General features: G+C 37.8%; 1 protein-coding gene across 2 annotated transcripts in view; it reads right to left on the reverse strand.

Moving 5' to 3' along the window:
* PLXDC2 (plexin domain containing 2) overlaps nt 1–26971 on the reverse strand; it is a 336643-nt gene that overhangs the window by 307192 nt on the left and 2480 nt on the right. The window lies entirely within an intron of this gene.

Raw genomic sequence — 26971 nt, forward strand, 5'->3', positions numbered from 1 at the left:
CAACAGATAGTGATTCAAATGCACATTATTTGCTTTAGATCTCCACAATGAGGTGTGTAAGTAGCGGTCTTGCCGGAACTTACTAGACAGGGCTTTCATGATTAAACATCCATGACATATTAATCTTTTAAGCAAATTTGCTTTGTCTTTTGCCATTTAATTATAATACCCCATTGAAAGCGTAGAGGTTCAAAAGTTTTAGGACACAGAATCTGTAAACAACTCAGCTGACTTCTCACGGAAAATGTTAAAGTAGGGAGACTTTTAGGAAAGGAAAAATTAGTGTCATGTACCCAGAACTACTGTGGGGGGAAATGCATATTCAATTTCTCCTTATTCAAAGAGTGTGAGTGTGTGTGTGTGTGTGTGTGTGTGTGTGTGTGTGTGTGTCTGAGAAATCTGCCAGCCAGGCAGGTGCAGTTTTCTTCTAGGTCAGATAAGGGATATTTCTAATTTAACTAGACAGGGCAGAAAAACTGACAAAGAAAGCAGTTACTACCCATGAAGTTAGGCAGGGAGGTTAGCATTAAGTATAATACCTCTCCTTGCTCTGTTTAGAGGCTGCAAAAAAATAATTGATGGAAGATTCTGAAGTGGGGTGGCAATTACTGAAACTACCTTAGGTCTAGCAAGTGACTCTCACATAATCTAGGGCGAACGTGAATGCAACTTAGAGAAGGACATCTGATGCCCCCAAAGACGGCTCTGCCTGGGCTGTCCCCAGCGCCCACACCACAGGCAAAGCAAATCTCCCTTTAGGGAAGAAATCTGCAAACCTATTCTGTCCCATACTTTTTCCTACTATTAGACACAGATTTCACTTCAGATTTCTTTAACTTCACAATAACATAACCCGCCCACTGAAATAGGATAACATATATTAACATGTATAAGATACTAGACTTCATTTTGTAGAATCAGGTTTTCATTAAAAACCTTTACGACTCTATGAGTGAGTGAGTGTGTGTGTGTGTGTGTGTGCATGAGAGAGTAATTGTTTATATACACATAAGCTAATTTATAATATATATCAATAAGTTTACCATATGGAAAAGAAAAATGCATTTGGATTATTGTATTGTGCTTTTTTTGTTCATTTCCCTTATCTAAGATAAGCATATTTCTTTTGTAATAAAAGGCTATTATTTTTTTCATTTAAAACACTATACATATGTTGGAAAACTTATAAATTCCACAAATCATTGTATTTAAACAAATTGCATGGACATCTAAGGATCATAAAGGAATGAGAAACTGCATGAATATATATGATGAGCTATAAATAGGACACTAGTACGAATTCCTTCTTCATATGAGAAAAATCTTAATTCCCACTTAATGTTTAAAACTTTTGTACCATTACTTAAGACTATAGCAATGAAGTGAAATTGTCTTTTCTGAAAGCTTCTCTTCATGGGATGGAAAGTGAGTTCATTAAAAAAAATCCACCATCCTCTCATTCAAAACCCTTTGTGCCAAATAAAGTCATTTCAATAAACACAAGTGCAGCCAAAAAGAACAGCCTGTGGGTACAATAGTGAAAGGAAGGACCACCACAATCTTAGTGGGTACTTCATAAAAACATTTGCAATTCCTTTCAATCTGCATTGAAGATGTTTGGAAATTCAAGTTGAAAACAACAGTTGTCTCTACCTTCGATCCTTTCACTACACGCTTCTAATTCATTTTAGCTATTTCCCTCCAATGTTTCAGGTGGACTTCTCCTTAACCCAACCTAAAACTGTATTCAAGGACTACAAGAGATTTTATAGACATCCTTGTTTTTCCATAAGGCTGGCTGGAAGCCTACCAGGTACAGGACCCTGCTGGGAAACAGAGAGAAGTCACCAGTAAAAGATGTAGTTCCTCTCTCGGAAGAATTTGCAGTTCATTCAAGGGGATTTGATATAGGAGGCAAGCAAACTGTGCAAAGCCACCAGTCTGCAGGAACAGAAGACAACAAAAATGGAGTGCAAATGCCTAAAGAAATGATCCATTCCATAGGGAAAATCTGGGATCACTTCCAAGACTTGGTTGTGTCTTGAGACTGACTTTAACAGCAGCCACAGAGCTGGATTAAGGGAGGAGGGACGCAATCTTTCCCAGGTGAAACAGGAAGTCAGCGAAGACAGGTCAACTTACAACAGAAAATGGGATCCCACTGGGTCTGTGAAAATTTTCTTCTAACCCAGGTATTCATACACTTTGCATTCAATAAATACAGCAGAGGCATACTTCTTTGGTTAGGTGCACAAATTTAGGAGTTAAACTGGATCCCTGCCCTTGCTATACACTATGACCTTGGGAAAGTTTCTCTCCATAAGCATCCGTAACTTCATCGTTAAAATGAAACTAATTACAGGTTCTACGTCAATAGGCTTGTTCTGAGAACATGATAATACATGTGAAGTCCTTGCACAGTGTCTGATTTAGAGCACAAGGTATGTTAGCTATACATTGGGCTAAAATAAACTGAATGTGGGGTTATTAGGAAATGAGAGTGGGGTTCCTAAAGGAAAGATCAGTTGAGGCAGTGATTCTCAAACTTCAGCATGTGTCAGAATCCCTTGGAGGGCATGTTAAATCACAGCTTGCTGGGCCCCACCCCCAAGTTTCTGATCCAGTAGACCTGGGGTGGAATTGAGACTGCACGTTTAGTAAATTCCCACGTGATGCTGATGGTCCTCAGTGTGAGAACCACTGAGTTAAGACGTGTGCTCTGGGCAGGCATTTTCCACCTGAGAAAATGCCTTATGGGGGTGATTCTCCAAATGTGTTCTGCAGGCCTGCATGAAGGCCACAGTGGTACTGCTGAATTTCTAGGATGTGTGCGCCATGTATTTACAATTGTTACTTGGAATAATTTTTGCCACATGTGAAAATCTGCTATTTGAAATAATGTGAACTTCTGTACCCTCAGGCCAAAGAGAAAGCATGCTCATTCAAATATTTGGAGCAAAAGCTATAAAACACTTTATTATTTTCAGTAAGAACTTAAACTAGAATGGAACAAAAAGACCAATAAATTCTTTTTGTGGGGAGGCGTGTCACACCTGTGTCAGATGGGCACCTGACACTAAGACACTTTTTCTCCACTTCCCTCTTCCCATATTGTGTATCTTGACTTTGGTTTCCTTGAAGACTAACGGATTTCAGACCCTCCAAAAAAGTGTGAGGAGATAAAGGAAGGCTGCCATTCAGGGCTTACTACGGACCCAACCAAATCCTCAAGTATAATTTTGTGGACAAAAAATTGTTCACAGTAAGGTTTATTTGTATAATGACAACAATTATATATGAAGAAAAGATGAATAGAATATTTCTTATCACTAACAACTGTCCTTTCAAAAAGCTAAAAGATGTGAGAAGCTAATTCATCACCTTTCGGGAGGGCCTGCCTTTCTTCTTGCCCCTGTCTCCAGACTCAGTCACTTCACAAAACCCGCATTTCCCCTTTCCTCTCTCATCTTCTGTGGCAAACATACCAAGTCACAAGGAAATAAAGAAGAAAAATAATTAATGCTCTTTTCCTTTCACTTCTCCTCCTCCTCCCCTAAAAATAGCTTTCCTGCCACTACCCAGATCCAAATTACCCACCTTTGGCAGGACCATCAGGTTTATATTTACCCATTAGGGTGGTTGCCATGACTACTCTGGAGGTATACCCAGCGAGAAGTGAGAGGTCTGGCTCATAAAATCTACTGCAACTTGGTAAATTTTTGGTGTGGTCATGATATTTTGGAAATAAGAGAATTGACCTGAAGGAATTAAATAAATAGCCTCAGTAGTTGGAGCCCTGTTGACTTGGTCACACCCTCCACCCCCCAGACACGGTGTCACTGACGGAGGAGAACTGTTTACTGCAGGGCTTGGCTCCATGATTGACACGCAAGAGAAGAGTTCCCACAGGTTCTAACAAACACCTGTTCCTCTCTTGGCAAGGGCTTCAAATTACTCTTTACCGTCTGCTTACAATAAATTGCCCCTTCTCTGCACAGCTCGGCTTAACACTTCATCTGACAAGTAGTCACCATAATTGCCTCTCCAAAGGTATAGCAAAAAATAAATCCTACACACTTATTGTGATTTGTCAGACACCTGTGAGAGCCTTGTGTTCCTGCACACCTGGTGAGAAATTCGGAATTGGTGTGAGGGCCTTCTAATACAGACCAGGAATGTGAAACTCAGGAGGTCAAGGGACTTGCCCTCCAGGTTGAGACTGGAAGGCTCTCCAAGGGAGGCCCATCTAGGACCAGTCACCTTGCTGGGAAAGAACCCGCACTGTGTCCCAGCAAGCACCCATCACACATGAGAGACAACAAACCAGAATAAACCAAAGTGAGACATTTCCTGGCACAATTAGATTCTGAAAATTTGGGAAGAAAACCAAACTGGGCTTATGTTCCTAGTTCAAATGTCCAGAACTCTGTGAATTTTGGAGATAATAAATGACCCTGCATATGACCTTAAAACAGCACAGAAAATGCCACATTTCCACAACCTTTGGGAAGAAAGACCCTCCTCTACTTGGAAGTGTTGGCAGTTAGTGGTGGGTCACGTGACTGGGCTAATCAAAGCCGGTCAGTAGCTATGACCCTAACCTGTCATGCATAGCCATCAGCCAGCACCCATGAAAGTACAATTTAACTCAGCATTTTGTATTAGTAATTTTGACTGGAATTCTCCATCCACAGGGGTAAAAAACACTGGTTCAAGAACAAATTTACAAAATAAGCTATGATGTGAATCCAGTTTCACCATTAAGAATCAGATTTGTTCCTAAACAAATCATACTTTAGCTCATCACAGTCATGTCATCAAAGACTCTACAGGAGAGAAACTGAGGCAACTGATGTTGGCCCTCCATCTTATGCAAATGTGTTTTCCGCCTTATCCGTTCTTTAATTACTTTTTCCCCACATTTCCCACGTCTTTTGTTTTCTAACTTTTATCTTTCTCTCCTAGAATATATCTTAATAGAAAGTTCTCAGTGTTACCGGGGATGGAGTTCTTATGAAGATATTCTGGATAGAACAATAGTTGACTCTTTGAAATCCAGAAGAAATTTTACAAATAAAGAACATGAGAATAAAGTATTAAATAATTGTCAAGTTAAAATAGTAGTTTTAAATTGTGAAACATAAAAAATTATTAATTAAATGTATTTGCCATCCTCTAAAATGCAGCAAAACCCCCACATTTACCGCGTGAACATTTTATTTTCAAATAATTTTCATAAGTAAGTTAATTGTGCTAAATATGCTTTAAAATAACATTGGTGGGAAACCAAAACCCTCAAACCATGGCACACATAATACATAATTGCATAGCTATTAGGAGTTATGTAAGTTTTGCAGAAAAAAGTGGGCATAAGTAACCAGCATTACTAACAAGGAGCATATATAATAAAGAATAAAAACTTTTTAGAAATTAAGCTGTTGGAGAACTTAACTCTGATGATAACCACTCAATATACTTATACCTCAGCTCTGCACAACTTTTTAAAAATTACTTCTATCAGAATTATTTAAATTATATCACATGACATAAACATGATATTAGGGGTAAAAAGATTTTATGCAGCAAAGTAAAAAGGGTACTGTTCATGGTATGTATTAATAAGGATGCACGACTTTGAGAAAGATACCCTTTAGCCCATACATGAAGGAAAGCCTATTCATGAGTTTCAATCTCCTGCCTTCCTGTAAATTTGTAACATATTTCGCTACCTTCTAATTCACCTTGCTCAACCCAGGAAAGAGCTTCTAAATGAACCGGGCTTTGCAGATAATCTGTAAACTGTTGGTTTCAGTCCATTTGAATTGAATGTATATTATTTATTAAAGATGTTCATTATGCTGTGAGTTACACACATACAAAAATATATATATAGTTAAGCGGTCAAGATTCAAGTAGGTAGGAGAGAAATAGGGGAGAAATCAAGAGAGAACAAGGCTTTGGGGGGCTTCCATTGTCAGTAAGCTTTTCTAAAGAAGCAGGGGTGGGACATGGGTAAATTTAGCTGAACTCTAAATAAGAAGCCTAGCGTTTAAACCTGTTGCTATATGCCTGTGATTATTTTAGAGGCTTCAAAGTAAAGCATCATAAGATGCCCTTAAATCACCTCCTTTCAGTAAGAAGACATCAATTACACTTGGTATCAAGTTTTCAAAATAACTTTGGAGTCCTACCCCAAATCTGAAACTTTACAGTACATATAATCATCTGAAGATATCTGTAAATATGGTCATTTCTCTTCCCTGAAAATTTTCAACTTCCTATCCCAAGTGGTCTCCAATGTGGGGGCCTGGCAGACCATCCACTGGGGTGTCTTGATTATTTTAATTTCTATTCTGTTTCATTTTATAACATATACGCCACTATATCAGTACAGGCAAATAAGATAGGAATAAGCAATGTGGAATATGAATCACTAGCAATTGTTGAGAGTTTACTATGTGCCAGGCACTCTGCTCAAAGCTTTACAGGAATTAGCTAAATGAATCCTCAGAGTAACCCTACAAGGTAGGGGTCGCTATTATTCACATTTTACACATGAGAAAAGTAGGCACAGAGGTCTAACTGTCTGAGTCTACAGTTGGTAAGTGGTGGAGCCAGAATAGATGGAACAAAGATGATAGACACATAGGATTAAAAAAAAACAAACAGAAACACACCAAATTTTAATAATGGTCATTTCTGACCACTGAGAGATGGGCAAGATTCTTCCTCTATATACCACTTTGTATTTTCTAAAATATTCATAACAGGGATTGCTTTTATAACTGGGAAGGAATAAGGAAAAGCACAAAATATTAAAATATTGTAATTTAGTGAGAAAAGGTAAAAAAAAAAAAAAACTAAAATAAGACAACACTGAGCAACAAGGTAGTGACTTATGTAAGCTGGAAAATAAAGAAGGAGCAAGGACTTGTTTCTGTCATGTTGCACACAATCCAAACTGTGATCATGGTCAAATAAATATAAATAAACTTAAAAAAAAAAAACCCTCCATCTCTGAAAGTATGCTTTGGAAAATAAATTACGTTGAAAAAGATCTGATATTGAGGGAAGGATTTGAAAGCTGATGTTGCTATTTACAATATACGGTAGGTACCTTGAATCAAAAACATTCAAATGCACATTTTCTTTTAAATTGTGATGGGGAAGGGAAGTAGATCCATGCCTGTTCTGTACAGCTGGGGAAAATCATTTCCTTCATAAGGATTCTAGGCAGGTTTCTGGAATTAAATTGGTGGCAGTAATCATGTTGTTATTAGTGTAATTGCTTTCTGACATCTGTTTCCCTGTCATAATCAGTTCTTTGATAATAGCAATGACATGGATGGTAGATGTCTAATCAGTAATGTTCAATGCTTCACCAAAATAAAAATGAAACTGTATACCAATTACATATGCTCCTCACCAAATTCTCGTCAACCATAGAGCATTATATATATGACATCCAGTATCGTTATGAGGCTAGGCCAGCTCTCCCTCTCCTCTTACAGTACTTTATTTTTGATAATTTTTATGATGCCATATAAATGAGAAGGTCCTTTATGAAAGAGCAAGGGACAGAATGTACATATTGTTGTTCAAGGCATAATGAAGTATAATTTATTAATAAACTGTGTTTCTATTTACATCTTTATTATCAAAGTGAACTATTCAGGGCGCTCTGTCTTGGAACTGTGAACTTGCTTAAATACCTGTAAAATGGAAAGGATGTTCTCAGTCTGATCTTGCCTTGACAACTGGTTTTGGAATCTCTGAAAGTCTTATCAACTTCCTGGGTTTGTTTTCAATTATTCCTCTATCTCAAGAATCATTTTGAAAAAACTCTACTGCCTGGCCTACTCAAACTCTAGAAAGATCTGAATGGCTATTTTTAAGCAAATGGAAGCAGATGACTACTGGTTCAAACTTTGTTATCACAAAATGCTAGTACATTATTTAACCTTAACTTGTGACCAAAAAAGTACATGGATATATGTCTAAAGTCTACATTCGGAAGAGCACAAGAGACAGCTGAATATGTGTGATATCTGCCATCAGTGAGGACTTCCTGTGCTGAAGACTGGGTTCTAAGGATGCTTCATGTTTCATATTTTAATCTTCACAAATATCTGGAGAGGTGAGCACTATCACTGCAATTTTACAGCTGAGAAAACCGAGCAATTGAGGATGAAGTGCCTTTACCAAGATCACAGAATGAGTAATCCATGGGACTGGGAATCAAATGCAGTCCAGTGTTTGGGGCGCCCTGTGAGCAGCATCTGGAAATTTCTACGTTGTTTCTAAGCTGAAGGTAGCAGAGCCATGATCTTAAGCTCTGGTTATGAGGAGTTCTAGCTTAAACTTATAACATCAAGAGTCATCAGAATTTGCTCATGATCGCCACCATCCAGTTTGCATCTGTCACCACTCTTCTAATCAACCAAGAGATTGTAAAAATCTGCAATTAATTGTATTAACTTATCCTTGGATCTCAATCATAAAATGACCATGAATATAAATTCCAATTAAATATCCAAATAGAGCTGTTTGAACAAGCTGCGACTGTTCATACCTCCACCACCTGACCTCCAAAACAGAACAGTAACAAAAGTGTCACCAGTGTTAAATGAAACATATATAAAGCCAAATTATGTAGTTAATGGTTAAAAAAACCTCCTAGAGTAATGGAAGGCTTTTATATTTTCTGGAGTCATCTGTTTTTTGCTCTCCATTCTGGATAAAAAGAATCGGTGAAGGAAACCACTAAATTGACAGTGTAAAAACTGCAAGTGAAAGATAAACGCATTTTTACCAATTGTTCTTTTTTAAAACACTCACCCAAAGACAATCAGTATCCATAATGAATAATAATCTTAACTGATGTCATAAGTAAATGTCTTTATTGGAAAAGGCTCATTTAGAACAAAAAATACTTACGCTCCTGAATAAAAGGTAGTAAAGTCAATGGTGTAAGCTTTGGTTTTATAATATTAATATAGTTAATTAGATAAAGTTCACCTAAGGATATATGGAATCAAGAAACTTACACAAATTTACACAAATCATTGGAGGTTAGAGAGAAAGTGCACTACAGAATTGTGGCAGACCAATTTTGCACTTTGGAGGCATCGATTCTTACCCATCTCACTATGTGTCATCTTAAACAAGGCTCTTCAACTCCTGGACCTCCGATTCCCTGACTAGAGAGGCACAGACTGCAAGAATGACAGAGGGACAGAGAGTCTCTGACTGGAGCCCTGGTCCCCGAGGCCCAGCCACGCTGTTCTTCTTGGGCTCTGTGAGGCTCCCCCCAAATCCCCTGCTATGATTAAGCTAGTTCAAGTTAGATTTCTCTTGTTTGCTGATACGAGTCCTACCTTTATTACATTAGATGCCCTCACTGCCATTATTTTATTGTAGTTGTGGGCTATCTCAAAAGCTAGTGGTCTTAAAAAAAGCTAGTAAGTCTGCAGACATTATTCATTTAAATCTTCCGCTAACCCTTTGGTGCAGTATTGAAAGAAACTAAGAACAATGAAGCAGGTGCTCAACTGACAGCCCGAGAAGTGGTGGGGCTGAGTTCCAATCCAGGCCTTACTTCCACTCTCTGCTACCAGCCAGCACCACCACAGCTCCCCCCCCCACCCCATGACCCAGGCCCCGTACGCGGCAGGAGGGCCTGCCCACTCTGGGAGAGCCCACCGGCAGGTCAGGAGAAGCCAGCAGCAGGCAAACCAAAAGTCAGCTCTGAAGTTAACCCCCCCCCCCAAACTGCCACTGCTGAAAAGGGAGGCACAGAGAGTCCCTTCACTTCCACGGTCAAAAAAAGGAAATCAGTTCACATGTACTGACTCGGCTCCATGCCTGGGTCCCTCTTTGCAGAATGGTGAGCAATCGCCAGAGCGACAAGACTTAGGCAGGCAGCAATGATTAGATGGAATGTACAACTGATCAGCAGACTAAAAGGTGCACACAATACATGCAGGAACTCAGGAAAAGGCAAGGAAATGTGAGGAGACCTCACAGAGGGCCTTCTGGTAGTGATGGAAGCTACAAGTTGAGTTGTTTTATACGTGACCAATATTTCGATCTTTGCTCTATAGGACTAAATAATTGACTTTAGGTCATCTGAGCTTACTCATTTCAGAATTGTTCCAAAACCTCCATTAAGTTAAGGAGACTAACAAACTGATTTGTCCTCCTTATTGGGACTTAAATATATTTGATGATATATGTCAAATGCTGTATTTATTATTACATGTTGGAAAACACTCCAGATCTGAAGTTAACAAAAATGTAAAGTATCAAAAATTTGTGCTGTTTAAATTATTTTATACATTAACAAAGTATTACATCATCTATTCTAGACACGTAAGTGAGCATTTAAAGACTGGAAGTTTTACTTTAAAAAGGGACATAAATTGACTGAATTATAACGATGTTTTTCTTCTTGTTTCACCAAAATGCAAGTGATGGAAAGACTAAATGGTTTCACGCTAGTGACTTTTTACTAATATCTTGTCACGTTAAATATTGAGTCTTAAGTGAACAAGAAATAAAATTAAAAAAACATTAAAAAATAGAGATCTGTGCTTCTGATTTACAGGAAAGCATCTGACAAACTATTTACATAGACCAACAATGACAAATGACCCAACAAGTTCCATTACAAGCCGAAGGATCACTGTAGATGGATGCACTCATAGTCACATTAACATTTCTGCATGTTTTATGAAACAAAATTCACTAATGTTCCATTTTGTTGTTTTGGTCTTTGTAATGCATTCCAAAGTTAAAATAGGACAGATAATTTAAGAAAGCATAAACTAAGTACCTATCTTATGGTATATCCATAATTTAAATGATTAGAACCAGACCTAAGCTGTGTCATTTTTTATCTTCACTTTCTTCCTCATTCACTTCCCCGTCCCTCTGCCCCACCTCTGGACACACACATGCACACAAAAGGCATGGAGCAATGTTCCAGTTACTAAGAGAAACAAACTTATAATCTATCCTGAAAGATAACCTACAGCTAAGAAGGGTTTATTGGTTTTAACTTGTTCCTGTTTTCAATTTCAAACTTGCATAAGACGGGTATTTTAATTTTTTTTTTAACTTCAAGCTGCTCAGGAATGTCTTGCTGGGTAGCATGTTACAGATGATAACAATGAGTCCTTTTAAAGTCTTCTAACAATTTTATAAAACAACTGTTGATAAAAACTCTAACTCGCCTTGAAAGGAATATTGGAAGAAAATAAACACGTCTTTTATAAGTTTCTTAGTGAGATGAGAGTGCCAAAGTTTTTATGAAAAAATACTTTGTTCTTATTTCCTTGTTCACTTAAATACAAATAAAGGTTAGAAAACTCGTGGTTCACAATTATTTACTGAGCACCTATTGTGCGCTGGGCACCATTTAATCACTATAAAAATTCATCTTGAAAACAGCCATAAAAATTAATTACAGCAAGGAAAAACAACTCTCTTCTCAGTTCATTATATTAATTCCTTGTCTCCCTTTCGGTAAGAGAACAATGAAGCCATTACTCCTTTTTGCTTTGGGGTGTGATGTTGGCTTAAAATAAAAAATGCAGGAAAACCAAAGACATTATTTTAAGTGCCCTTTTCTCTCATGTAGTTTATTTCTTTATCATGTTACAAACGTTTTATTGCCCAGGCTAAACTGATAAAATAAATGAAATATTCATTTTTCCTGCTGCTCCTTCTTAAGATGAAATTCTCTTTCCAACAAACCTCATTTTATTTCAGAGATTTCATGGATTTAATGACTTTGGGTTACATAAATGTGATATCATCCAAGCCTCAATTAAATATTTATTAGCTGTCACAGCGATTTTCTTACATGTGATATAATAAAGCGTTCCATGAGTCAAGCTGCATTTTGGGAGGGTGGTGATCGTCTTCCCAGAGACAATAATTCTAGTGTAGTTTATTGTATTTATAGCACAATTATGTTCTCTATCTGCCTGACTACATCCCAAACCTATAAGCAGGCTCAAATCTACTCTAGCAAAACCCTCTCTTGCCCCTGTGTTCTTCTCTGACTGCTTTCTGCCATCATTTCTTCCCCAGGCATGTTTTTTTTTTAAAGAATATAGTTTCATCCATGTCGCTACTTTCTTCTCTTACCTTCAGCATTTATCCTACAAATTCTGGCCCCAGCTGGCCCGCATTCCTCCACCCAAACCACTCTTACTAAATTCCCAGATGACCCCTCCTTCCCAGTTCTAACGATCTGCTTTGCCTCCTATTGATCGGCCGCCCTCTCTCCAGGTACCTCCTCCTCGTTCTCCCTCCTGGTCCATCATCCGTTCTCTGGGACTCTGCCCTTGCACTCTGCTCTTCTCTTTCTGTGCTTCTCGGCTTGTTTCTACCATCACTTGTATACTTGTGATTCAGCGTCTCTGTCTCAACCAAGACCTCCACCTGGTAGACAAAGTCTCTCCACTGGCGTGCCCCAGGAGCATCTCAGTAGTTCACAAGTCCAAACCGAATTCATCTCTGCACTCCCTAAAGCCCCTGCGGAAATTGGGGATTATCATAGACTTTCTCCTCTTATTGGAAGCCTTCGTTGACTTTTATTCTTATTTTTTCAGTAGTTTCTAAGTCTAGTCTGTCTCCATATCTGCCCCTTCCTGTCTGCTCTCCATTCCAAAACCAGAGAGACCTTTCTAAAGCACCCATCTGAGTTTGTCAGTCAGCTGACAAAAATCTGTCATTGGCCAGCTGTCACCTTCAGACAAGAGTTCAACATCCATCTATGGTAGAGACGATCTTTCTTAGTTTTTCAGCCGTCTCTCCCCCCAGGCAATGGCAGTACCCCACGCAGCACGCTGTTTCCCACCTCCAGACTCTTGTTCTCTCTGTTGGGAATGTATTTCCATCTTCACCACCCTCCTAGATCTCACTTACACTTCAAAGTGAGACTGAAACAGCTCCTCCAGGAAGCCTCCCCTGACCTTTTCATCTAAATCCTCTGGTCCCATTTTGCAGAATCCATAGCGCTTGTACCCTCTTCCCCTCCTCCCCTCCTTCCTCTCTCACCCATATTTTCTTAGAATTATCTCTTTACCTTCCTATTTTTAATACTGCATTGACAAAGACTATAATTTTTGTATTTACATACACAGCACAATGCTTGGCACATAGCATATATATAGCAAGTGTTTGTTGAGTGAATAAATAATTTTTTTCGGGAACTAAACTTCACCATCAACACCAACTTAATAGTATATTAATTTCAAAGTAATTCATAATGTATCAAGCCAGTTTCTTCCACTTTATAGGCTAAACAAGTTGGATAATTTGGATATCTTGGAACACTGTATCCACATTTGATTATATGAGCAAAGATAGTATCAGCAGACATATGTGTTAAATGGCACCCAAGGCACTACACTCTACACACACGAGATGTGTATCAGGCTGGTCCTCATAGCCCACCCACCTCTCTTTAGCAATTCTCTCTCAGCTCCTTTCAATGCTGACTTTTTCCAAGACACCTCAACACAAAACATGACTCTCTAAAGCTGATGACCACTGACACATTAATGTGGTAGACGTGAGTGTAGGAACAAGGAGTCCCATCGCTCTCAGATAACTCCATGTGTCCCCCTTCTTCTGTATAGATGGCTGGCCTTGACAAAAACACCAATGGCCTCTGTGTAGTTCTGGGGGGAAAATGCTACAGAGGAAATGCTCAGGAACTCTGGATATTCAAAGACTTTTATTCATTTCTTATTTTGGCATTACTTATCTTCCATTCACCGATGAAATCCTAGAAGAGCTGTCTTGCCCTTACACATACACTGCTTACCTTTTCAAATAAATTCCCTAAGACACACGTAGCATTTTTGGATCTCTTTTATAAGTAGAACATCATAATCCAAAAAAGTTAACTTGTCACCCAAGGGAGTTATGTAACCTTATACGGCAGTTTATTTATCCCTTAAGGCAAATATGTTAATAAGGTCAAAGAATTATTTTCTTGCTTCAAAGTAGATGACACAGCATAATTTTATTTCCTGTCTTCAGCCCAGGCCAAGAAAAGAAAACCATTTCTGGGTGCTTCATTTCATTTTTTACAACATGAGTTTGTTAAAAATAAATTCTCTGAATGTTCTTTTAATGTATGTTTCATTGGAATAATGCTCTTCAAATCCAAAGCTTGCCCTAAGCTACGGCTGAGTGAGGGGGAGGGTTCTGAAACAGAGCAGTGCTCTGTAACCCGCGGCCCAGCCATGCATGTCCAAGGCTGCTGGAGGGGACCCTGCTGCCATTTGACGTTCACATGGCCATCAAAGGTGCTCACTGGCCTTAATACTGATTCAGCCCACCACAGTACCACTGCATGTGATCACTACTGCACCGAAGATCATATGGTTTTGTCTCTGGCAGTTTGAAACATGGATACCTCAGGAATTAAACAGTTTGAAATGACACATGAAGACCTCCTCAGTCTGATCTCCATTCCATGGAGAATGTCTTGCCGGGCTCTGCCCTATTTTTTGCTCTTCTTTACCATCTTCCCTCAACTTACTGCTTCTACACTACCTTAAGTTTCTATGGAAACCACATCAAGCCTTCAGAGAACAAAATTTTTTTTCACTGCAGATAAGTAATTCTGTCCCTATAATACAGATGAAGAAATGGAGGCTGAAGGAGTTACATTTTTATACAAGGTCACTCAACTGATAAATTGTGAGCCAAGTTTTGGACCCAAGCCAAGGATGTCTGGCCTCAGAAGCATCTTTTAACAACCACAAGACAATCAAATGCTGTCTACTGCCACGAGCCTTCCCTCAACCCGCACCCCTGGGGTCCCTCCCACCAGCACTGGTTTGTCCCTGTATTATACTCAAGGTTGTGACAGTTCTCCCGCTAGGCTCACGCTATGTCACATTCCTTAAGGATGGAAACCATTTTTCACTTTCATCTAAAACAGTGAATTATGAAATTAAATTGAACTTTATAAAATGATTTCAATCATACCATGAAAATGTCATATTTTTTAAGCACGCACCACACGTAAATGTGTGACATATGACGGTCCCCAACTAACATGTTAGGAATATGAGACAGAATGGCTAGGTTTCCAATTAACCTACAAGCCTATTGTACTTCTAATAAAGGCATCAATTTATTCCTCTGTTCATTTTTTTAAAAATATTGGTTACTTATTGAATAAATGGATAGATGGAGGAATAGTTAATGTATTTTAAAATTAGAAGAAAAACAGATCTTTGTAGGTCTTTATTCAATAAGTAAGTCAACCTGAAATGTAATTTTACTATTTTTGCTTTCTTTTTAAATTTTTAATGGTCTGGGAAAAACCCAGTAAAAAGTATTAAGTAAATAAAATAACTACTGGCTATGGATGAACTATTTTCTGCTTAATTTTTGTGTGTGTGTGTGTGGATTTTCTTTGCCTCTTAATTCCGGGTACAGATTAATGGCCCAACACAAGCTACGATGTGTCATCCATTGAAGAGTTAAGGCTTTCTCCTTCCTACTGCTTAAATGTTTATCTGTATCCATAAGAAAAATAAAAGAATAGGAACTGCAGGGAAAATTAAGAGACGACACCAAATTAAACATGAAGAAAGAATAGAAAAATAAGACCCAGGTTAGAGAATTTAATTTGTAAAATGAGAAAGGGACTTGAAATTGCTTAAGAAAACCAACAGGAAAAAAAAAACAAAAAACAAAAAACCCATTGCAGTCACAACTTTTGACTCCGCTGATGGCTCTCACCTGATGTCTGAGCACTGAATGATTTTAATAGTCGCTGAGATGACACTACTAAATGAACTTCTGCAAAAAATTCATTTGACAAATATTTATTGAGTACCTCCAAATACCAAACACTATGAAAAGTGCCAAGAAAACAAAGAAGGAAAACAAAAATGGTTCCTACCCTCACAGAGGTTACAATTTAACGGGAGAAAAGGCCTCAATCAAATAACTATTCAAATACCAACAGAACTGAAAACGTTGACGTATTTACCAAGACTCTTTCAGTGGCAAGTAATACATCTCAGCTCAGGACTGAAACGTTCTCATTTATGCTCTCAGAAAGTCTAAGACTGCCTATAAGTGGCTTTCAATGGTTCCCTTCCTAATGCAGTGACTCCTAGAATTTTTTTAAAAGACCCTCTCTCTTCTAGAATGTGCATGTAACATTTAGGGAAGGACTAACTGGCCTGAGGTCCAAGATGAAGGGTTACCCACTTTTGGGACACATACTGAACTGTCCAGGGAAGCACAACTTTCTGATAAAAGGCCCGGTTGAGCAACACAGAGTCAGAGAGAAGACCTGCCCAAAAAACTGAACACTCCCAAGTAATGAGAAGACACTGGTACCTAAGAAGAGGGTAAGAGATACTGAGCAGATAAAACTATCAGATGTTCACTCCAGAAAATTACTATGGAATATAGGAAGAACTTTGGAGAATATTTCTAAGTAAAGCAATAAATGGTGAGGGTGAGACAAGAGTGAGAAAAAGTGCTTGAAGAACAAATACGAGTTGTTGAGTACGTGAAGGATGCCGCCCAAAGTGATGTAAACTTCAGCGTCTGGATCCCCTTCAAGACCTTGGAAAGAGTTAACTCACATTACTGAGTATGGTACAAAGAGATCTTTTTTAGACTCTTCTGTTGAAAAAAAAAGTTTATGATTTGTATCTGAAACTAGTTTGCATCTTTAGCTGTGAAATACCTGATGCAAATTTCAAGGTTCTATCTCTAATTTCTATTTCATTTGTTGTTTATCCATATATCATTTTTAACTATGGAATTCTCTCCAGAGAAACAAGTGAACCGATTATACTATTTTACTAAACAATTCCAGTTGCTGGGTTATAAATCATTAAATATCCGTTTCTGTGTTCTTCCTAGCTGACTAAGTGACTGGAGCATTCCTAAACCATCATTTATAAATGAATTCTCAGTTCTTCACAAACGCACATGACAAATTCCTTTACTCTGAAGTCACTCAATCTTCAACTTGTCTATACCTTTTAGTCACAAATATTTAAATCCAAGGCATCATGTTAAAGAAATTATGATTTAGAAATTCTGCCCAAAGAAATATTCACTAACAAAACTCTGCCTGAGTGATGAATCTGAACAGAGTACCATCCTACAAGTAGAACCCTAACAAGATTCCTTCATCCCACAGATTTTCAAAGAGGGCTTCCTATACTTGGAGCTGGTGATGCAGTGGTGACCAGTCACACATGGCCTATGGCCTCTGGCCTCGGGCAGCTCACAGTCAAGTGCAGGCAGGGCCTGTCACACCACCGACGATAAGCGATATGATGAGTTTGAGCAGAGCGCACTTGGGAGAGGCACTAGTCTCAGACTTGGGGCTCGCAGACAAACATTGGGAAATGATTCAGTAATGCTGAAAATCAAGTTGAAGCTGAGCCCTGAAGGACAAATAGCCAAGAAGAGGAAGACAGGGTCCCCAAGAAGAGGAAATGGCATGTGTGGTTTCAGGGGGACAGAGTGTGGGGAACTTGGGAGAGGAGGAGGGAGGAAGTGATGGATCTGAACCTGGAGAAGTAAACCAGGACCAGGTTTTTGAAGGTTTTGACCTCTAGTGGGAGAGCCTTAGGAAGACAGGAAGGCATTTCAGCAGAGGAGGGGCACAGTCAGATGTGCATTTCAGAAAGATCTATTAGGCTGTGGAATGAAGAATGGCTTCCAGCAGGTTGATGTTGGAGGAAAGGTGACAAGCTATTGAAATGAACTAGGCGAGAAAGGATGGTGCATGCCCGAGCCAGGATAAGGGAACTGGCGATAGGGAAGCACGGTCTGAAGTCAAACATCAGTGCTTAGTTTTAGAAAACTCAGCATCTACTGGTATTGGTCGTGCCTATTTTACAAACCACTCTTCTAAAAACAGCTTGACGAAACCGAGATTGCACAAATCTGGCTTCCCGCGTGAAGCTGTTTTGCAACGTCCAGACAATGAGACTATCATCTGCAGAATGACTTTGAATCATGCTTGTTTTTCTTTAAATATCTGAAATGAACAACAGATGTTAAAAAGATAACAAAGGCTAAATAACAAAGAAATGAAACAGCCTGCCCGGCTTGTCCATTTACTCCCAATTAAAAATATCCAGATCAGAAGGCGTGAGTTCAGAGTGACAGCCAGTCATAAATTGTGTTGAGGTGGAAGGTGAAGTTAGGACTTTCAAATTAAGCAGATGATAAACTTCTAACTTATAAATGCCTATAGTCTAGATACAATCATAAGTCTATTATCTTTAAATGGTAGCAGTTTGTAACGTGTACTCCCGTTCATTGTAAATCAGCCATGTAATTAATATTAATTAGCAAAGAGCAAACATTAAGGAAAATGCTAAATCCAGAGGACTTTACCATTCTCATCAGAGCTAATTCTTAAGAAGCAGCAAATTTAAAGCCTTGCTTGGAACTGCTATGAGCCAGGTTCCTAAGATGACACTGTAAAATGTCATTTACATGTATTATTTGCCTGGTGACCACCTCTCATTTGTGGTAGTTCCTAAGAAGTTAGGAATTCACATTCTTTTCCTTAGCTGAGTTGTTCATTTTAATTAATCTATGGTTCCCCTCGTTATTTCCTAAGAAGTAATTAGATGTATGGTTAGTATCATGATGTGATCAGGAAAACAGGACTAGCCCTCAATCTAAGGACATCAATTCCATTAATACAGGTCACTTGCCAAATACCCACTATTAACAGTTTGTTACAAAAGCACAGTGGCTCGTGTTCTGCCTTTTAGCTGCTGGAGAAAAGAAATTACATCGTCTCCAAGGTGTTTAGATTCTTTACCAAATGACCCTGAGATATAATGTGATTTCAGTCAAAAGTTCAACAGAGTTTTTAGTGAAACCTGAAAAGTTTATTCTAAAATAGATATGGAAAAGCAAAGAGCCTTCTAGAACAGCCAAAACACTTCTGAAGATCAAGACCAGGGCAGACAGCTCTGTCCCACCAGGCATGAAGACTTGTTGTAAGCTAACGTAATTAAGACTATGTGATTCCTACACAGGAATCATTATCAGGGTCCCACTCGCCTTTATGTTTGAAGTTCTTTGTCGTGGAAGATCTACCAGGGTTTGTCCCAGGTTTTATCTTTTATAGCACAACATTGACAAGCCCAGTAACCCATGAATTCTACCTCTAAATAGAAGTCCTCCGTACGAACGTGAAGAGATGTGTCCAAGGATATACACGGCACCCGTGTGCAACACAGCACTCACAAGTGAGGGAACTTAAGAGGTACCAACTGCCAGGTATAAAATAAATGAGTCACAGGGATGAAACGTACAGTGTAGGGAATATAGTCAATAATAATGTGACATCTTGGTATGGTGGCAAAGGTGGTTAAAAGGTACAAACTTCCAGTTATAAGATGAATAAAATACTGGAGATGTAGTGGACAACAAGATAAATATAATCAACACATCTGTACATTACATGAAAGTTCTTAAGACAGTAATTCTTGAGTTCTCATTGCAAGGAAAAAAACTTTTTTTCTGTTTCTTTAATTTTGTATCTGTGTGAGATGGTGGTTGTTCACTAAACTTACTGTGGCCATCGTTTCATTATACTGCACATCTTAAACTTACACAGTGCTGTATGTCAATTATATTTCAAAAAACTGGAAGAAAAATAAAATGCCACAATTCTATTTTAAAAAACCAGTACTGATTTTTCTGTTGATGGAAGGTTAGCTAAACCAATTGTAGAAAGTAACTGGAAGACTGGATAAATCCATTGTGGGATAAACCAACTGTGAGAAAATTAGAACCAACACAACAGCATGTAATACATGTGTACAAAACAGCGAGTGACAAGTTAGCTTCAATCAAAATTGTTTCATGACATATTTATGAATATTTTGCAAGTCATCCCATATTTACAAATGTTACTACAATATTCTGATACAGGAACTGTTTTTACACATACTTCATGTCAAACAAAAAGCATTCATAAAATCCATTTAATAAAAGAAATAAGCATTTAGAGAAGTATGCAAAATTTTTAAATTTAAATTATAAAACCAAATAGATAAAAATATACATTATGCAAGACATACAATATCCTATGATGTTAAGTTAGCAAATGAAAATAAAACATCAAGCAATGTCTTTATAATATAGCAAGAACACTTTCAAACTAAAATGTGAAATGGCATTTTCATTTAACCTTAAAGTCAACTTTATTTTTATAAGGAATTCAGAGTTTTCAAATAGGTGTTAAAATATTTTTTAAACTTTTGTCATGTGACAAAAACTCAGATGACTCTCTCTATTCCCACTCCAAACAAACAAGAACCAAGGAACAAAAGTGCAAATACACAATATGTCTTTAGTTCAATTCTTGTTTCTTGGAATACAGAAAATTATAATAATCAAAATTAAAATTCCAAAAATATATTCAAAATATGGAAACTAGTAATTAGTTACATAAAATTAAAAACAAGTTGATTGTCTACTAAAAGAGCTAACTTACCAGAAAAAAAAATTAATGGTGTATATTATCAGGAAATACATAAATACTAAAAAGTCACAATTAAAATAGCTAATATCAATCAACTACACTTCAATAAAAAATAAGTAGCTAATATAAGATAATATAATTATTAAAGAATTATGCATATGTAGTAACTAGCTAATTTTAAACATAAAACTATGGACTAGCAAAATAACTGACTTTTTCTTTCTAATCAAAAGTTCAGGATAGGATTCATTTAAATAGTGGGAACCCATGTGCATCAAAAATATGAGCTAGTATGCCCCAAATTATTATTATACATTTTTTCATGAATATTTTGCAATGCAAATTACATTGATGTATTTTCTTTATAGATCTTTTTCAATGTATTGAAGGGAAGGTATGACAAAAGGAGATGGGGAGGAGTGAAGCAAAAGAAGTCAGATACAATATCAGACTTGCTCCCAGCTACGCAGGCAGTTAAGGTCAGTGGGCTCTTTTAACCAAATAAACAAAAATACACTAATTGAATAATTAGGTTCATTGGGTCAGCAGAAACCACAGTTTAAGTCTGTATCCTGGAGAGAATTATGCAAGGATTTATGTACTGTATGCATAGTAGACTCAATATTAACTGTACCCTAAATGCACCTAGTGGATTACTTCACATCTTGAAAATCATTATTATTTATGAATTTCACATTCTCAGATAATAAATCCTGCCTATCTTACTCCTCTTTTAGAGTTTAGGGAAATAAATATTTTATTGGATGTTCAGATTACGGTTTCAGAGAGAAGAAGTTGGGAGCTACTGCTACAAACAGATCCACATAAACACGGAAGGATATTACTACTATCTAAAAACCATCATTGCACGTTGAATGTTCCATATTCCAACTGAACCAAAGAAAATATTATCCTAATCTAAATAAACCAGGATGTACTTACCAAGCACCAAGTTTAGAGAGAATGTATCGGCTTTATGTAGATTTCCCCTATCACTGAACACCAAGGCGTATGTGGAAAACTGACTTCTAAATATTCTGATTCTTATGGAGTTTATCCCCAGGGCACATTCTCATTAGTCTCTCTGCAGCCTCACAGTCTCATCAGCTAAGCAACCCGCCTACAGCATGAGACCTTGAGCAGTAAGTATTCTCAGGAAATTTTCCAATTAAAAGAGTGAAAACAATAGGTGGGGGAAAAGGGAGGAACTAAATCGTAAGATTCCAGAAAAGTAAACTGGGAGTCACCCTGCATCCTTGCAATTATGACCCTCTCTTGACAAAAACACAGGCCACTCTCCACTGCGACGCCTGAAGCAGAAGCACTGGGGACAGCTGATTCCAATTTGGAGGGGAAAGGCAAGCTGCTAGCGCTTAGACGTGTTTGAATGGCCTCTGGAGGAAGGGATTAAAAGTCTGTATTTCAAAGAAGGTCACACAGTTTCTGACCCCATGTTCAGATCTACAATCTTTAACAGTCTACCCTAATTCCAAACAGGGTCCTGACAAGACTTCTGATGCTATTTAAATACTCAAATCTATACCATCACTCCATACCTCACCACCTGTTTAATTAAAGAGGGCAAAATACACACAAACCAAAGAACACGTATGAAAACGGGTTCAAAGTCTGGCTACAATACTGTGTAGAATATTTTCTATTCTATGCTTTTCTCAGGTATTACTCTGTCAGGTCGGCCAGGCAGTATACAGTGGGACACAATATACAGTGGGTGAAGCGGTCCTAGTAAAAGCGTCACTACGTCTGTCGTTCCGCAGCAACGTCCTCAGTTGAGCAGAATCATTGTCTGGGGGGTGGTGAGGGAAGACATCCTGTGTGAACCTCAGTGAGGAAGAAAGACTCCTCAGAGTGGAATACTGGAAAGCGATAATTAAAGCTTTGAGAATTATGTGCTCAGAATAAAGGCAGAGGACTAGAATTAGTCAGATTAAAAGAAAGCAGAGTAGCGAGGGCATAGCTCAAGTGGTAGAGCGCATGCTTAGCATGCAAGAGGCCCTGGGCTCAATCCCGAGCACCTCCATTAAAAATGAACAAATAAATAAACCTAATTACCTCCATGCCCCCCCTCAAGAAAACCAAAAAAGTAGTGAGAAAAAAAGAAAGCAGAAAAGCAACTTTGTAACAGATAAACTTATGTATTATGATGATTGCTTTTCATTTACTTATTTCTCATCTCTAAAACAAAGATTTTAAGTGAGAAAAGCTGGACAAAGATAAATGAGAAAAGGAAAGATAAGACAAGACCCAGGTAAACCAGGGGACAAAATGCAGGTCAGGTTTATGTACCTGTTAGAGGTGGACTACGACTTGTGCTCTGAGCTTTCAAAGAACCACATTTTTTAAAAAGTAATGTTTCTGGTCACTGGTCATCATGTCCAGAAGATACAAACAAACCAGTTCAGAAGAACAACTGTATCTGTTATTAAGACACGAGATCTCTCTCTCTCTCTCCCCGTTACGTGGGGAGCAGTTAACTCTGTCATGCATTGTACAATCTGCCCAACACCCACCCCTCACCCGTAACAGTCACCACAGCCAAGTTTTAGCAGACTGTGTTTTTAAAGCCACCTTCAGAGTAGGTTAATGGCACGAAGCCTAAGCACAGTTCAGTTCAAAAATAATTTCACAAAGAACTCAATTTGTGTTCATCTCCACTGAAAATAGAGCACCACATATACACACATACATTTTCATATATACACACACACACACACACACACACACTACATACACACACTGTACTTCAAGATATTAAATTAAGAACATGAGTGAAAAATACAGCCCGAAACCAGAAGTATAGTAGAAGGGTGGAATGAACTTTTTGCAAGTTCTGATTAATAACAGAAGGTTTAAGGTAAATATCATCCACCAGAACCATTCTGACAGACCTCTGCATCCTCCGCGTTCTCTCATTTTAAACTGCTGTTTTGTGAAGCCCGTCCCTATATTCATTTCCATCTTATTGATGGAAAAAGTCATAAATGGAACAGGCAGTGTAGGTCTCCCAAGGTGACACTAAGTCAGTGGTCCAGCTTGAGCTGTAATTCCCGTCGGTTCAGTCAACTTGATGACCACGTATTGCATGCATGGGTGGTAGATGCCACAGGGGGTTCAGAAGTGAATTACAACAGAGCCTGACCTCACAACTATGTGATACGGTCTAAGAGAATATATGCAAAAGATGCTGAAATGAGAAGGGAAAAAAAAAAAAAAAACCTTCCACAAAATCAAGCAGAGTCAAACAAGCGCCTTAAAAAAGGCCTAGAGCTCTCTGAGGGTTAAGACACCACATCCGTTTGTGAACAGTGTCACTGGAGATGAGCCTGTAGGAAAAAGTAAAGATGGATGAATGGAGATGCAGGAGTGGCATGGAGGTGGTACCACGTAGTACATACCCTGGGAACATCAAGGAGCCTCATTTGGTGAGAGAGTTAAAACACACAGGAGAGAGAGATGGGAGAGCAGGCAGAGGCCAGGCGGTACTGGTGTTGAAGGCCAAGATGAAGAGACTATTTGATGTGGGGGGTAAATGGCTCAAGACTTCAGATCTCATGATCAGAGTTGATCAATTCATTCATCTTATAAATATGCTGTTTCTACCACAGGAGAGACCTTTTAGGCAACGAAAAACTGAGATAAAAATTAATTGAAAAGAATCCACAGTATCTACATCTCTGTGTGAAAGTTTGATCCTTGCAGAGAAGAAACCTGTATAGAGCAAATCAGTGTCTTCTATTCCTAAGTTTTATTCAAGCACATTCTCCTTGGTAAGAACCTGTTTCTAAAGATCAAACATAAGAAATGTACACTATCCGAATTATATAATTCCAAATCTCTCTGCAGACATCCACAAACTTCAGACTTTATCTCTGACATGAATGTTCGAGATCACTTTTATGTCAGTCCAAAGTTACCCAACATCAGGCTTCAACTTCTCTGCACCCTCTAAAGGAAAAAGACTGTCAGCTTTCATATTTTGAAAATTTTAACATGCAGTCAAGAGTCATTGATAAAAAATAACATCATTTGTCCAATAATCTGACCCATGTCCATTTTATAGAGAATATTCACTTGCATTAACCTTCTGTTATCTTTTGCTCCAAGTTACGTCTGGAAATAATTACAAAATTTATAATAGTGACAGTATATCTCAACAGGGATACTCTCATAGCAAACTCCACAATTTAGTAATATTTCCAACTAAGTCTTTTAACTCCAATGAAAGCAGAAAATAGGAAAATACCCAACTAGAGAAATAACTAAAGTAAATGTAAATGATCTGCTCAAAAATAAACTACTTTTCTCTAGAACACAACAGTCATAGAAAGTTTAAAAAGTGAAAATTCCCTGGGGTCCTAAACTATTTTTGCTCTCTCTATAGTGGTAATGAACTTCTCGTTGCATTCAATCACATTTAAGAGCAGTAATCAGGCCAAAATATAACTACGTATTTTTATGTCTTTTTTCCTGATTTAAATTTTAGAATCTTCAAGGTGTTAATGTATCTTTCTGCTTTAACACTGCTGCTGAACTGTTTTTCAACCAATTTAGGATATAAGGATGAATATATACCAATACAGAGATAAATTGAGACTTATAAAATTTAACATTATTCTAAGCTTATTTTTCTCTAAATATTGGTTGAGATATTCTACTTAGTACAAAGCAAATACTTTTCAGATACACATAGAGTATATTCAAACCACAAATAAATTGATTATATAGTAATGAACTTTCAATCATAGGAGAGATATTTTAAAATTACATTCTTGGGAATGCCCACAATAATCGCCAACAATGATGCAAAAAAAAGAGTATTTGGGTTTTTCCACTGTACTTTATTACACCACAAGAATGTACTCAAAGTATAGATCTTTACAGGTAGGAGGTGCTATATAAAATGTTAAGTGAATAAATATTTAGTTAATTTCAATGAAAGTGAGAAATAAATAAACTCTCATTGCTTTAAACTGCCAGTCATTTACAAATGGTAAGTTGAAATATCAAAAAATATTGCACATAGGAAAAACAAAATACTGAGGATCATGAATCTGAGATTTGGGAAAGAATGGGAAGGAAATTAGCAGTTTCTCTGACCTCTGGTGGCAACAAAGTCAACTGCAGCATTTCTATGTCTGTTATGAAATCAGACTCCCCGCCCCCTCCACCCCTCACCCCTGCAAAAATGTCTGTTACAAAAAATCCTGAATTTTACATGCCTAATTCCAAGGCTGCTAGACTTTTTAAAAGTTTCCCATATTGCACTTCTAGCTAGACTATTTTACAAAGGAAGCTATTTTTTCTTCCATTTCATTGTTATATTTTATGTATTCAGTGTCCAAGATTATTTCATAAAACTAATGCAGACTGATACCCAGGAAAGAAGCTACTTCAGTTTGTAATAAATCTCAAAAAATATGCCAAGAAATTTAGTTTCCACCAGAAATATTGGTTTATAATAGCTGTAGATTTATGTTGAACGATTTATGTATTTTGTATTTCTCAAAGCAAAGGCTTTTAACTATCTGACAAGTTTTAGAATGGAATGAATTTTAATCTCAATTTGTGAACTTAGGATAGTAAACTTATTGTATATATTATTCTTTTCTCAGTTACATTTTAATGAATAAAAAGTTCAGAAAAAATACAGATTTGCTGACCTTTTAATTTTTTTTTTTTACTGTAAATGCATTATTTACTTTCAGTGCGAAAGAAGTTTCCAAATAAACAACTTGGGATGCATTTTGGGACACACAGCTCTCTAACCTCCTTTGGGATGAAGTAAACTATTTTAAGCATTTATTTATTTAATGAATATGCCCATGAAAATTACTGTTGCACTTTTAAAAATAAATATGCTGCTTCCCAGGCGAGTAAAAGTCATATTTTTTCTTTTACCAATCAAATGTATCAGAGAAATTAACAGAAGGTATGATCTATTGATATAAATAATACCTGGTCAAGAACAACTTATGTCCATTTATGCAGAACAATTATATGCCACAAAGACAGATCAACATCCAGGAAATCTGCATTGTTTTCACAGCTTTAAAAGTGGTGTCATCTTGTTTCACCCCCTACCCCCAACACACACAAACATCTCCAATCATAATCGGAGTGCAGGGTCAGACTCTCTGCTTTCTCTGTAAGAATTTACACCAGGGGCAGACACGGTGTTTTGGCTGTCTCAGCTCGGGAAAATTTCACTCAAGGGCTTCTTCAAGCTTCACCTCACCTGAAATCTCCAGGTGCTCTCCCTAACCTTCCATCTGTGACTTTCATGTTTGACATTTGCGGACGCCGGTGTACTTTATCAGGAATCACAATTTCCCCTCCTCAGAATTAAAGCACAACCAAACAAAACCTGACTATCCTAATCAGCAAGCTTTTATTTCCTTTTTCTTTTCCCTGCAACTGCTTTTGCTC

Source organism: Camelus bactrianus, chromosome 35, assembly GCF_048773025.1.
Source record: "Camelus bactrianus isolate YW-2024 breed Bactrian camel chromosome 35, ASM4877302v1, whole genome shotgun sequence".
NCBI lineage: Eukaryota > Metazoa > Chordata > Mammalia > Artiodactyla > Camelidae > Camelus > Camelus bactrianus.